Source organism: Dendrobium catenatum, unplaced genomic scaffold (assembly GCF_001605985.2).
Source record: "Dendrobium catenatum unplaced genomic scaffold, ASM160598v2 fragScaff_scaffold_621, whole genome shotgun sequence".
NCBI lineage: Eukaryota > Viridiplantae > Streptophyta > Magnoliopsida > Asparagales > Orchidaceae > Dendrobium > Dendrobium catenatum.
In genome coordinates this window covers 26,552,115-26,566,815 of record NW_021319083.1, presented here as the reverse complement: position 1 = coordinate 26,566,815, position 14,701 = coordinate 26,552,115, and positions in this window count along the sequence as shown.

The following is a 14,701-nucleotide window of genomic DNA, read 5'->3' as shown; positions in this document are numbered from 1 at the left end:
AGGTCCAATGACCAGACTACACAAATCTAATCACCACATCCCTTTGATCCATCTTTACCTCAAATTAATCCTCAAATACCTTTGATCACTCTAACTCTCAATCAAGTCCTACTCTTTGATTAATTCAAATCTCAAAATTTCACCAATTCACACTCAAATTAATTCACAAGCTTCGACACACATCAACTATTGACCCAATCACTGCAGAAATTCAAACTCAATCCTTGACTTTGAATCCTACCACTTCGATCTAGCTTGAACCCTATCACATTCATTTAACTGCCACACCAACATGATTATTAATGATTCTGGCATCTTACAATTTGAATCTTTCAACTTAATATCTCAATTCAAATCAAATTCATAACTCCATATCACTTAAGTCTTAAAGGCCTGTCACTAGGACCTTTCTATCCATCTTGAATTTTCACAAATACTTTGAAACACACGTCAAATGACCTCATGATTTCAGACTCTACCCCTTGCAAAGTAGTTAAGACCACATGTATCATAGAGTTACACCTCAAATTTGAGCCCATACTCGAGGTCTCTAACCCCAGCAATCTAATCAATCCAAAGGCTTAAAAAGCTTCAGATATTATACAGCCTATGCCACTGGACCTCTTTGGACCATGCAAGATTTGACTTTACAGGCTTTCCCAAAAACCTCTAATCACTTTAGATTTCTTAATCTTACTATCGTTTTGATTAATACAATCTGATAACTTTCTGAGAGAATCCAATTTCAAGAACCCTCTAGTGGTCATCGAGGCCCACAAATGACAAATACCCTAATGGCTTCAAATATTGATCTTCTTAACGCAAATGAGCATCCAAATCTGATGCATAATCAATTGGCGCGGAAGTTTCAATGTCATTTCAAACCTGTTGAACAACCATTCTACAGCCTCCTTGAGTCAAAGCGCTAGTTTGACCCAAGTCAACAGGGTATGACCCACAGCAGACCCTTAATGGTTTAAATTAGTCACTATCATTTTGACTGAATTGACGTTCCCCAGATCTAGGGTAACCTTTATACAACTTAAATGTGTGCTTCTCATAATATCAAAATCAAACATGCTCATTCCACGACAACCCTTTGTGTCAACCCTGGTTGACCACAGTCAACATAGGTTTGATCCCCAAGTTTCCCTAAGACTTAAATGTTGTCATTATTAACATACAACTCCTATTCGTCCCTTTTTCAGCTTCAAATCAACATCATATTCATATTATGGCATATCATCACCTTCTCTTAACGCAATTGGTAAATCAATCCAATCATTCTGCCTAAGTCACATTTTTCTGACTCTCTTGGGTCAATTACTTGTGTCGCTTTAGATCAAACCATCACTAGAGCAATTTGATCATATTTCCCTATCTGAAGCTTTCATATCAAATGTTCTTTAATTTCATTGAACTCTTGCCAAATGCAACATGTAATCGCAGTCATGGGTCATGTTTTTCATGGATGTGAAGGTTTATGGACCAAGTCCAACACTTGTAACTTTGGTCAAAGTGCCTACTTCAAGACCTTTGCTTGCCTGTTAATCTTAAATGCCAATCATCAAGCAAGCCTCTCCAGGTTCAAATCCAACACTGCAATCTTTGACACCCATCCTATGCCACTAGTCTCAGGCCGCTCATTGACCAGTTGAACTGGTAAGGAGTCAAAGACACTATATAAAAACCCCTTCCCCACGGTCCAAAAACCCTACTAAAAAACCTCTAAATCCTTTCCCATATACCACCGCCTAGAGCTCATCTTTTTAGCTTTATTACTTCAATTTAACCTCTGTTTAAAGCTGCTATACACCTACTGCTGTTTAGCTCATAAAAGCTGCAACTGTCCCTCCTCCACATCAATACCATAGTCCACCCAATGGAATGAGTGCGTGTCGAAGAGGATCTAGAGGGATTTCTAAGACCTAAGATCTAGAAGGGTTCTAGGATTTGGATATGGAAGAATCCTAAGCTCTAGAGTAGGACCTAAGGTCTTGGATCTAGAAGGATCCTAAGGTCTGGCTCTAGGAAGGATCCTAAAGTCTAGAGTATATCCTAGGGTCTAGGATCTAGGAAGGGATCCTAAAGTCTAGAGTGGATCTTAAAGTCTAGGCTCTAGGAAAGGATCCTAAAGTCTAGAGTGGATCTTAAAGTCTAGGCTCTATGAAAGGATCCTAAAGTCTAGAGTGGATCTTAAAGTCTAGGATTGGATCTGGATTCTGGAAGGATCTTAGTGACCTCATACAAAAATGAGGTCAACAAGGGGGAGTTAAGGAGAAAAGAATTTTAATTTTTATTCAAACAATAATTATTTTTATTATCATAAAAAAGAGAGAGATTGTTGCAAATAAGTAATCAAGATTGAGATTGTGATTTTAGATGATAACAAAATATTATTGTTAAGATTTTATTATTTTTATACTAATATATATTAGATATTTCTGGTTGTTTCTGTGAGTATTAACATTGCAGGGAAATTATATACTACTCTAGATTGCTAAAGACTTCAAGACAAGGTAGAAAAGGATTTCATGTAAAAGAGTCTATATACATTTATTTTTATTTCTCGAGTCTGAGCAAGTATAATCATAATTGGGTAACCATACACACAAACACAAGGAGAGATTAATAAATTTTTTTAAAAAAAAATTGATCATATTGTATGATATATAATCGCACTGTATGATTTGATTTAGTTTTTTTCTCTAGAATCCGGTTACTCAAACCATGACTTGATTTTCTTAACTGTCGTATTGTACGATATCCAGTTGTATAGATGAAATTTAGGTCATTTGAGATTATACCATACGAGCACAATTATTTTTGAACTATTTATACAGTACGATATTAATTTGTATGGATGACTAACTGAGTATGAAATTTAGGTCATCCCAAATCGTATCATATGAACACAATTTATTTTTAAATTGTTCGCGCATTATGATATCAAGTCCTACAAACGACTGATAGTATATGAAATTTAATTCGTACCATATCGTACCAAATGATAGATAATTATATTAAAATGTTCATACTATATGATGTCAAGTCGTACAAATGACCAACTATGTACAAAATTAGTTCGTACCAGATCATATAATACGAACTTGTTCATTTTTGAACTATTCATAATGTACGATCCAAAGTGTATGAAACTAAGTTCATCCTAGTTCGTACCAAACAAAATCATGATATTTTAACTATTCGTACTAGATGATCTACGATCATACAGTACAAATCGTTAACGCTTCTCTTGAAAAATTTAGTTTTTGGATAATTTTTCATGTGTTTTCTATATATATAGTCCTAAAACTATCATCCATGTCCTTTGCTTTGAATTTTCTCTTGAAAATGACTATTGGGAGTGTGTTTGAGAGAGATTTTGATATTGGAGAGTGAGAGATCTAGTGAAAGAGAATTGTGAAGGATTCACAAGGGTTGTCTAAAGTGAGGATCTCTTGTTCTTCTTCTAATTTCTTCCCAACTTTTTTGGAGTCTCTTGAGAGAAGATCTTCAAGACTGGATCAAGGTTCTCCACCTTCAACAAGAGAGTGAAAATGACGTGAAGGTTCTCTACCTTCACCAGGAGGGTGAAAAAGGATGTTTGCTTCTCTACCTTCACCAGGAGGGTGAAAAATGACCCTTGGTTCTCTGTCTTCACCAGGTGGGTGAAAGGATGTGTAGGTACTTTGCTTTCACCGGGTGGGTGAAAAAGGATGAGAAGGTATGATTTCATCACTTGGAGAGTGTAAAAGGCGATGGTTCTCTACCGTGCTTGGTTGGTGGAAGTGAATTTATAAGGGCTTCTCCTCCTTGATGTGGGGAAGAAAGGAGATTCACTATTATTTAGTGTAATACCTAGAAGAGTCTCTAGGGAGTGGATGTAGGTCTAGTTGGACCGAACCACTATAAAATTTTGTGTTCTTATGTTACTTTTTATTTTTTCTGCATTTTATTTCATTGCTCTTTATATTTGTGGTTGAAATATTATTCATGAAAGTCATTTAAATAAATAACTGCATATTTCAAGATTAGTGTTTTTAATATTCTAAAAAGATTTTAAAAAACTAAAAGGTTTTCCAAAATCTAAGATTTTTTTAATAACAAATTCATCTCCCCTCTTGGTTAGCCTTGGAACAATTCTATAAGGTCTAACAACCTACACCAACTTTCACAATAAACATCTCAATCTTACATCTTACTTTGCAGCCATTACGCCCACTCAAATTGAAAAACATGGTTTTAATACTAGTTGTTGGGGGAAGTAAAACACAGTGAAAACAAACAAGAAATAAAAAGTGCAATGGAAATAAAGAACATCAGGTTTAACATAGAAAAACCTAAAATCAGAAAAGGCACGAAACAATGCTAAAACATTCACTATAAAAATATGGGAGAAATAATATAGATCTTTATTCTCTCTCACTCTCTCCTAATCTCTCTTCACGCTTGCACCATTCTCATTCAAGAACAAATAAAGAGATACACTTAGAAAATACCAAGAGAGCAATCCTTAATGAAAAATGAGAAAGAAAATCGTCCATCCTACCTCACATCGTCGTAGCACCAAGTTTGGTGCATTGTGAAGCTCAACACTCTAATTATAGTCTGCCTCACTATCATTGAGGTATGGAGAGTTGAATTGCACTTTAGCTACGCCACAATCTGGAGATGGGAGTGTTGCAACGATCACAGTGTTCTTTGTCAATTTTCCAAGCAAACTATATAATGCCAAGGCGCACAAGGACACAACATCACAGTGTTGGACTTTACATAGGAACCCAAGAATACGGAGGACCTGCATGCAACCCCCGCAACGAGCTCAACAAATTGAGTGGAGGTCCAAGGCAACAATATAACCTGATTGATCAAGACAATCAAATTCTACATAGAACTAACGTGTTAATGATTGAGCGTTCCTTGGTGGTAGAAAGTAGTTATTAATGCCCTTGTCAATGAGAGCATGTTGATCCTTTCATAGTTGTTACAGAGTAGCTAGAGTTAGCACGAGTCAAAAATAAAAGAATTTATTTTATTTTTTTATAAAAATATATTTTAATTTAAAATTTAATCATTAATTTTGAAAATAAGATAATTAATATATAAGATTAATAATGAAATAATTACTGCTATATATTCTAAGTTAATTTAAATTACTGCATTTTTTTTAGTCCCAAGCACGTCTTAATTTTATTTTTTCAAACAGAAAACTAGTGTTCAAACAAACAAGCTAAAGATACAAAATAAATAAATAGCATCCAAATATTACCCAATATAAAATCAATTTATCATATATGTATAAATCAACATAATTTTTTCTTTGAAAAAAAAAACAAGTTTAAATGTCATTTCATTACACAAAAAAATTATCTTATAATTAAAATTTTATTTCATATTTGCTGTCGTAAAAAAAAATAGAGTTAAATTTTAACTAATTTTTTCAATACATTTAATCAATAGCTTGGATAAATAATAATAATAATAATAATAATAATAATAATAATAATACACATTTAGTTTTTTTTTTCTTGTCAGCCCGACCGACTCGGCTCAAAAATTGCCTGTATTAGGATTTAAGATTGCCTGTTCAAATATTTCTTAAATAATAAGCTGTAGCGAGGTAAGGCAGTCAACTTTGGTGGCAAGCTTTTTCCGGACGCGAAATGGAAGATGAATGGCTAAATGTTCTAGTGATAGAGTGAGAAGCTTTGCTAGGGTTTACTTTCTCGCGCTCTATCCTTCTCCTTCCCGCCTCCTTGAGGAGGACTCTGTGAGGAATGTCCTCCTCCTCCGCTTTCCCCCCACTTCCCAACTCTTCCACACACCCATGGCCCCTCTTTCCAAGGATCTTCTTCATTGGAAGCATCAGCTTTACCCCTGTTTCACACGACTTTTCCAGCTCCCTAGCACACCACCCTACAAAAAACTTCACTGCTCTCTTCACCAAATCTTAGTTCGACCCTGGTGCGCCGGAATGGTCTCTTTCTTTAGTTGGGCACTCGATCGGAAGACGGCATTTTTACGAAGCCCTACTGTCGGTGATCAAGCGAACCTGGAAGCTGAAAGGGGAGTTGTCCCTTCTTACCCTTGATGATGGTTTCTTTCTTCTTAAATTTTCTTCTCCTGAAGACTACGATATGGCATGAACTGGTGGTCCGTGGTTCTTTTTCGGGAAACAGTTTATCCTTCAGAAATGGTCTCCTGATTTCACCCCTAATCGGGAAGAGTTCGCCTCGATCTCGCTATGGATAAAGATAAAAAATCTCCCTCTTTCCTGCTGGACGCCGGAGGGGATCTAAAAAATTGCAAGTTGTGTTGGTGTGTCACTTGCTGTGGATGCCCTCACGGCAGCGAAAACCAGACTTACATTTGCAAGGGTTTGCGTTCAGGTATCTTGTTCTGAGCCGCTTCCTGATGAAATTTTTATCTCTGTTGATGGGAAGGTCACACCTCTTACTGTGCTCTATGACTGGAAACCTATTCCTTGCTCTTTCTGTTGCTCCATCTACCATGCTCCAACTCAATGCCCAAAAAATCCGAACCCCCTCCTCCTGTCACCCTTCCTCCTTCTAGAGGACGGAACTCAAGTCGTAAACCCAGGAACAATCAGCCTCCACCAAATGTCACCTTCAAAAAACCTCCGATTCCTACTGATGCTTCTTCTGCAGCTCTTCCTCTCCTACCAGCCCCGCCTACCTCCCTTCCCACCTCTATCCCTAATCTCAACTCCCCTCCTGGTGATCCCGGGCCATCTGACATCCCCTCAACCTCCACTTCCACACCACCTCAAACCCTGCCAAATCAACCTTCTCTCCAAATCACCAATAAATTTGACCTCCTCTCCGATCAATAGGAGCCCCCTACTTCTCCCTCTAAAAACACCCTGATGAACCTTGCTGATTCGGCACAACACAAGAGCACTATTATTGCCCAGTATCCCAATATCCCTCTTCCTTCTTCTCCTCTTATCTCCTCTGAAAATATCCCTGCTCAAAGCTCTAGCTGTAGCAACAGCTCTGCTCAAGAAATTAATAACCCAAAAAATACCAGAAGCAAGCAGGCCAAAAAGGGTGGCAACCCAAAAAAGAAGCACAAATGACCCTTCCTCGTATTGCTTCATCCTTCAAAAGTTTTGTCCTGCAAGGCGTTGGTTAATAAATTCTGTTTAGATATGGTTCTGATTCTGGAAGCTAAAATCTTAGCCCCTTCAGTCACGGATGACTGGTTCCATCACTCTCACACAGTTTTAACCAAAGACTGGATTCCCCAATCCACATCAAGCTTGATAGAGCTTTTATTAATGAAGCTTGGCTGTGTTCATTCCCCAATTCCTATTACATTGTCAGTGACCTAGACATTTCTGATCATTGTCCTCTAATTCTGCATTTGGACTCACCTAGTAAGAAAAACCACCGCTTTTTGTATAAGAATTACTGGAGCTCCATTCTTAATTTCTGGAAAGCTGTTCTGGATGTTGTTTCTCTCCCCTCCTATGGCAGCCCCATTTGCGACTTCTACCACAAACTCAAAGAGCTTAAATGTCTTTTAAAGTCTAGGAATTAGAACTCTTCCAATTTCCTTTGTGATGAGCTCGACAATCTCTCTCAAGCTCAATCTGTTGCTCTATCCCGGCTTCAATGTGATCCTTTGAATGGTGTTCTTAATTCTAATCTCAGCCACATCAATGGCAAGCTTGCTGTGATTAAAGCTCGGCTGGTTGAGTGGATTTCTCAAAGAAGCAAAGCTAGATGGCTCAAAGAGGGAGAAGATGACATGAAGTTTTTGTATACCAACATTAATGTTAGACACAACTCTAATCAGATAAGAGGTATTTTGGTTAATGATGTTCTGCATACCTTCTCTGAAGGTATTTCTTCTGCTTTTATCAACCATTATCAGAACCTCTTCAATGGGCCTCCTCCCTCCAGCACCGACTGCCTTCCTATTGGGAATATTATTCCCACTGAGTTAAGGGCTTACCTGATTGCCCCTTTTTCTACTGAAGATATTAAAAATGTTATTTTCTCTTCTCCTCCTAATGCTGCCCCTGGTCCTGACGGTTTCACCTTCGAATTCTATAAGGCCACTTGGAACTCCCTGGGTAAGCAATTATGCCGTGGTGTTCAATCTTTTTTCTCCACTTCTTTTCTGCCTAAGCAAGCAAAAAATACTGTTTTAGCTCTTATTCCTAAGAGCCCTCATGCCACTTCTGTCAATGATTATAGACCTATATCTCTTTGCAACTCATTCTACAAAATCATTTCTAAATTATTGGCTAATAGAATGAAGTTGGTGATGCCACTTATCATTAATCCTGTCCAAGCCGGCTTCATCAAAAATAGGATTATTACTGATAATATTATTCTTGCGTCTGAAGTTCCTGGCTACTTTAACTCTTCCACCAAGCACAACTACTTATGTGCAAAATTTGACATTCACAAGGCTTTTGACTCTGTTTCTAGAGAATTTTTGCTTAAACGACTGCTTGCTGAAGGTTTCCCTCCCCTTTTCACCTCCTGGATCGAATCCTGCATTTCTGACATTTATTTCTCTGTTACTATTAACGGCTCTCTTGAAGGTTATTTCTGTTCCTCCAATGGCCTTAGGCAGGGCTGCCAGTTATCTCCCTACTTATTCAGTGTTGCTATGGATGGCCTCTCGGTCTGTTTTGATGAAGCTAAAACCAACCAGTGCTGTGAAGGTATCACATTGGGTAATTCTACCATTACCCATCTCCTCTATGCTGATGACTTACTAGTGTTTTCTAAGGCCAATTCCACTGAGGTTGCTTCTCTGTTGGATATCCTGAAGCGCTTTGAGGCTTCCTCTGGTTTGAAAGTTAACCCTCAAAAAGTTCTATTCTTTTCTCTAAGAATTGTCTTTTGAGTGATACTATCTGTGATATGCTTGATATCCAGCAAACCTTACCCCCCCCTTAAATATTTGGGTCTCTCCATTTTTGTTAAGAAGCCTTCCTTTGTGGTCTTCCAGCCTCTGCTTCAGAAAGTTACCAAGGCTTTAGAGGTTGGAGGGCTAAAACCCTCTCTTTTGGGGGCAGAATTCAATTTTTGAGATATACGATCTTTAACACAATTGCATACTGGATTAGAGGTAGCATTTTACCTAAGCTTTGTTTCAAAGTTTTAAACAAGCTTTGCTCTAGGTTTCTCTTCTCCCGTGACATTGCTGTGAAGAAACTTATGCTGATTGCTTGGAAGGATACCTGTCTGCCTAAACATAATGGTGGAGTTGGGCTGCCCTCTTCGGATTCTCTGTCTCATAGTTTCAGTTGTTCTATTATTTGGAGATTCTTAAATGGTGAGAGCCCCCTTTTCAACTGTTGGCGCAATCTTTACCACTCCCTTTGGTATCCTTACCCCAAGCGCAGCTCTCACTTTTGGAGGAATTTGTGCTAGATTGCTACTCAATTCAAATATTGTTTCACGCTTAGGATCATTCCCAATTGCCTTCATTCACTCCTCTGGGATCCGTGGTGTTTTAGGAAATCTCTGATGGAGTCTTTGGATCAAATTGAAGATCATGGTAGGCTGAATATTCTGAACTGTGAATCTGTGTCCCACATTATGCTAGATGGTAATTGGAATTGCCCCTCTAACTGGCCCCCTTTTCTGGTTAGGCATATTTCTTCTGTACCTATTTGGAATGCTGAGGTTGGTTGCCTTTGGTACAATGCTGAGAAACCTCTTAACAAATTGTTCCGCAAAGAATTTTTTAAGAATTACCCTGTGGTTACATGGCATCGTTTTATCTGGCATAAACATTCCTCCATCCGTTTCTCTGCTTTTGGGTGGCCGGCTGTTAGAAACGGGTTAAAAACGACTGACCTTTTATTGAAACGTGGTATTAATGTGAACCCGCATAGTATTTTTTGCCTGGATTATAGAGACTCTCACACTCACCTCTTCTTTGAGTGTGATTTTTCTTTTGGGATCTTAAACTCACTGATCCCTCATTCTCAAACGCTGCTGCTTCGTCCTAACCTTTATCAAGTTTTTGATTTGCTGGAAGAGATTTCTGATACTGCTGGCATGCTCAATTTCCTTTCTCTTCTTATCAATATGGCTATCTACTACATTTGGCGTGCTCGTAATGATAGAATCTTTCGGAATATTATTGAATGTCATACCACGGTAGTTAGGAAAATAAAAAAAGCTGAATTTACTAAGCTCGAAAAATGGAAGAACATGCATCGGTTTTTACACCTGTTATCTTGATTGAGTTATCCTGAATGTTGGTTTGTTGGCACTATCTGACTGGGGGGTTCCTCTTTTGCTATTATGATCACATTTCTACTGTTGGGGATAGTTTGCCTGGATGCTCTGCTCATTTGGGTTCTTTTTTGGCTCGCTGGTTCTCTCTTGGATGGCCTCCTTGGCAACCAGGGAGCTTGCTTTTCATCATTTTAGACATTTTTGCAGGACAATGATGATCGCTGTAGCAATGCCCCTTGAAGGGTCTTTATGGCAACCAGGGGCCTTCTTCTGAAGTTGCTGATGGTTTTGTCCCGCTCGATCTATGCTACAGCTCATACCTGAGTCCTGATCAATTTTGCATACCACAATTTTTTCTTTTTGGGTTTCAGGTGGTATAGGTTTTTTACTTTCTTCAATTGTAATTTTTAATTTTCTTCTCTGCCCTGCTTTTGTTTTGTGGCAGGTTTTTTAGTTTGTTACTTGTAATTGTTTCTTTTTAATAGATGGGCTTATGCCCCAAATTCTCCCAAAAAAAAAAAGGCAGTCAACTTTCCATAGAAAGAAAAAACCAAGAACTTATAAGCTGTGGCTAATTCTTTTCCCCGTACAAAAATGTCTTCGAAGACCTTTCTCTTCTTTATAAGATTCCAACTTCCAAGCCACGGCCAACTCCCATTTCCTCAACCCTTTCAATATATATTATTTGTTATGTGAATAAATTATAAGGCATGCACTCATACTAAAATAATCTCAGGACGTCCCTTGTTATCCTTAAAGATTATTTTTCTTAAAATAAGATTGTAAATAATCAAAAAATAAACCGTTGAGAATGAGCAAACTAGTTGTCTTTAATTTATTCACTTATTGATTTCAAGGTAATGGTTTTTTGCGTTATGCAATGACAATGACAAACTAATTTTTTGTCCATGACAAAACTAAATTGTATTATACTATCAATCAAAATTTTATCTGTTCTAAACATTAAAAGGTGATACTTGAATGGGAATGACTTTATACGCCTTATAATATATATAATGAAATTGATTCAAACTAATTTGAAATTGAACCTTTGTTCAAATTTGAACATATTTTTATGACTAAAATATTTGATTTGTTTTTAAAATTTGAAAGTAAAAATAAAAGATTGCTATATATTTTTACACTTCAATGTTTGTTTTAAAAAATAAGAGATAAAATTAAACACGAAAACAAATCATCATGTAGCCTCGCTTTGTATTTTTAATTCATAGGTTCAAGCCCTGATCATGTTTTATTTATTTATATATCTTTTTCCATTTTTTTACCCACTCGGCCACTCTAACTGCAACCTCATCTTCAACATCTCAGGAAGCATCAACCTAATGTCCTCAATCGGGTCTGTAATATCAACTCTAGCCTCAGCAATGATGAAATCAAGCAACCTCATATTACTATCACCGAGGAACTCTTGACTACTACGAAGTCTTTCGTCACTACTTTCACCCAAAGTTGACAACCATCGCATGCAGCGTGGTCGAGTGGCTGCTCATGAATTTAAGCCTGCATACATCTGACAGAATTTGATAACAACACTTGAAAGTGGAGCTTGTGGGTATAATAGCTATTGCATCTGCGACACGAAGCAGATGGTCGTCTGTTAGTGCCCAGTGGGCTATTCATGGATCAACTCAAACAAGACTTATATGGGATGTAAGCACAACTTTACCATGCCTCGTTGTATCTTTGGAGCGCCAAGCAAGGGGTTTCAGATGGTGAGAGTAGAGAAACTTGACTTCCCGAAAAATGATTCTGACCAGTTCAATCCCATCGATGAGACATACTGTGAACATCATTGTTTGGATGATTGCTTTTGCGCAACTTCAACCTACAATGGAATAGTTGTAAGCAGAATAGCCTTCGTCAAAGTAGGTAACAACGATAACATACCAAGCATCCGTGTCCCCCCTTACCAAGAAGAGAATTTGGATCCTTCCTAGTTTTTTCATTCTCGCAGGCTCTGTTGTACTAAATTTCATCATTTTATATGCAACCCTCATTTATTTTTGTGCAAGCTAAAGGAAATAGAGTCATCAGCTTAACAGCTAAAGGAAATAGAGTCATCAGCTTAACGCCAGTGTTTTGGGGCTGAATCTAAAGGCATTCACATACAAAGAACTCGAGGAAGCCACCAAAGGCTTCCGTGAAGACATCAGAAGAGGAGCATGGATCACGATTTATAGAGGATATCTCATTCTTGAGCTTATTGTAACACCCGACCTAGCTGTTAAGAAGCTACGTGGCTTCCAGTCAAATATTGATAAGGAATTTACTAACGAGGTATAATCTATCGACCAAAATCACCATAAGAACCTAGTGCGCGCGTCTCCTTGGCTACTGCAACCAAGACACGAGGAGGCTTCTTGTTTACTAGAACATGAGTAAAGGCTCCCTTAAAAGCTACCTCTTAAGAAAATTCGGCCGCCATGCGAGCAAAGAGTGAAAATTATATATGCTCAAGATCATGAGGGGCTTCGATATTTGCACGTAGAAGCTTCAATGCGACATAAAGCCATAGAACGTACCCCTTCAAGAGAACTTCAATATGAGTTTTTAAACTTTGGCTCACAAAGCATCTGACAACAAATCAGAGGCGGACGACGGGACGAACACAACTTTAAAAAAATGATGATCATAAAAATAACTTTAATAATAAAAATTCAATATATATATATATATATATATGGAAATATAATAATGGAATAATATTATAATTTTTTTATAATGCATATTAATGATAGCAGTTGACGTTGAAACAAGAAATATTAGCTTATATTTACGTAGAAAAGAAAAATAGGGAGCAGGTCATTCTTATCAACTGTCATTTAAACATTATAGCAATCATTGCCATTTAATAAATTTCTCATTGTTTAGATCCAACAAAAAACTATTTTATGTTCCATTAAGTGAGTAAGCTGAAGCGAGGTTAGACACTCAACCTTCCATAAAAAATTAAAAAGGAAGGAACTCATAAGCTGCAGCTAATTATTTTTCCGGTGCAGAAAAGACTTCGACGACCGCTCTGTTCTTAATAAAGTTCTAACATCTAAGCCTCCTATGCCGCCATGCTCGATACCGGCGACTTCGTTCTTGTGGCTTCCGACAGCTCTGTTCTCTGGAATAGCTTTTCAGATCCCACAGACACGATTCTCCCAACACAAATCCTAAGACCCGATACTACAGTGTTGGCGAAGCTGAGCGACGATGATTTCAGCGATGGCCGGTTCAAGCTATTAATGCAGGTCGACGGGAACCTCGTCTTCTACCAGAACGCTGTACCCACTGCTACCTCATACAGTCCCTACTGGGACGAAAATTCCATGATAGCAAATTCCCGGTGAAGGTCTTTCTTATCTCTTATCACCTGTTATCCTTAAATATTATTTTTCTTAAAATAAGATTGTAAATAATTTAAAAATAAACTGTTGAGAGTTTGAATGGGTATAGAGCTAAAAAAAAAGAGAGTAGAATAAGCAAACTAGTTGTCTTTAATTTATTCACTTAATAATTTCAAGATAATTTATTTTGCGTTATGTAATGAGTAATGACAATGACAAACTAATTTTTCCTCCAATGATAAAATTAAATTGTATTATACTTTCAATTAAAATTTTATCTCTTATAAATGTTAAAAGGTCATACTTGAATGGGAATGACTTTATAAGCCTTATAATATATAGACCAAATTTTGGAAACAAACTCGTTTTATGTGACATTTAACGGAAGGAGCAGGATTTTAAAATAATTTAAAAAGCATCAAATACGCTGGATTGTTTGGCGTATTTATAGAATGCGCCAGTATAGTTGGCGCATTCAAAGAATGCGCCCTTGGATTAAGCGTATTCCTCAATTTCACGAACAATGCGCGTTATGATCCGGCGCATTCTTAGAATTTCTAAATTTTTGTTATATGCAATTTAATTTATCCGTTTTCAATGCAACATGTTAATGATTGGGATGAAAAACATGGTTTCGTATGAGTAATTGGAGGTTCGTTTTCTTTATTTTTCAGTGCCATGATAATTTTTCGATCTTCCTCAGAGTTTTTTTAGGTTGTATTTGTTTATTAAGTGCTTTTTACAAAGAGAGAGAGAGGAAGAGAGAGAGAGAGAGAGAGGAAGAGAGAGAGAGAGAAAGAGTTATGGAAAAAGTTTATTTTCTTTTCCTGAGTGGAAAAAGTTATGGCATGATCATATGTTAGCTTTTTTGTAAAAAATTACCAAATTATTTACAAAAATTATAGCATCTTAAGACTTAAAATATTTTTTTATAGTTATGTTAAAAATAATTTGAATGAATGAAAATAATAAAGGTATATATCTATTTATAAGAAAATTTTTTTAATGTTAGTGGAAATTTTATAGTAGAGGGAATTTTGTAGTAGAGGAAATTTTTTTATTGTAGAGGTAGTTTTTTTTAAGAGGAATTTTTTTTGAATATTTATATTT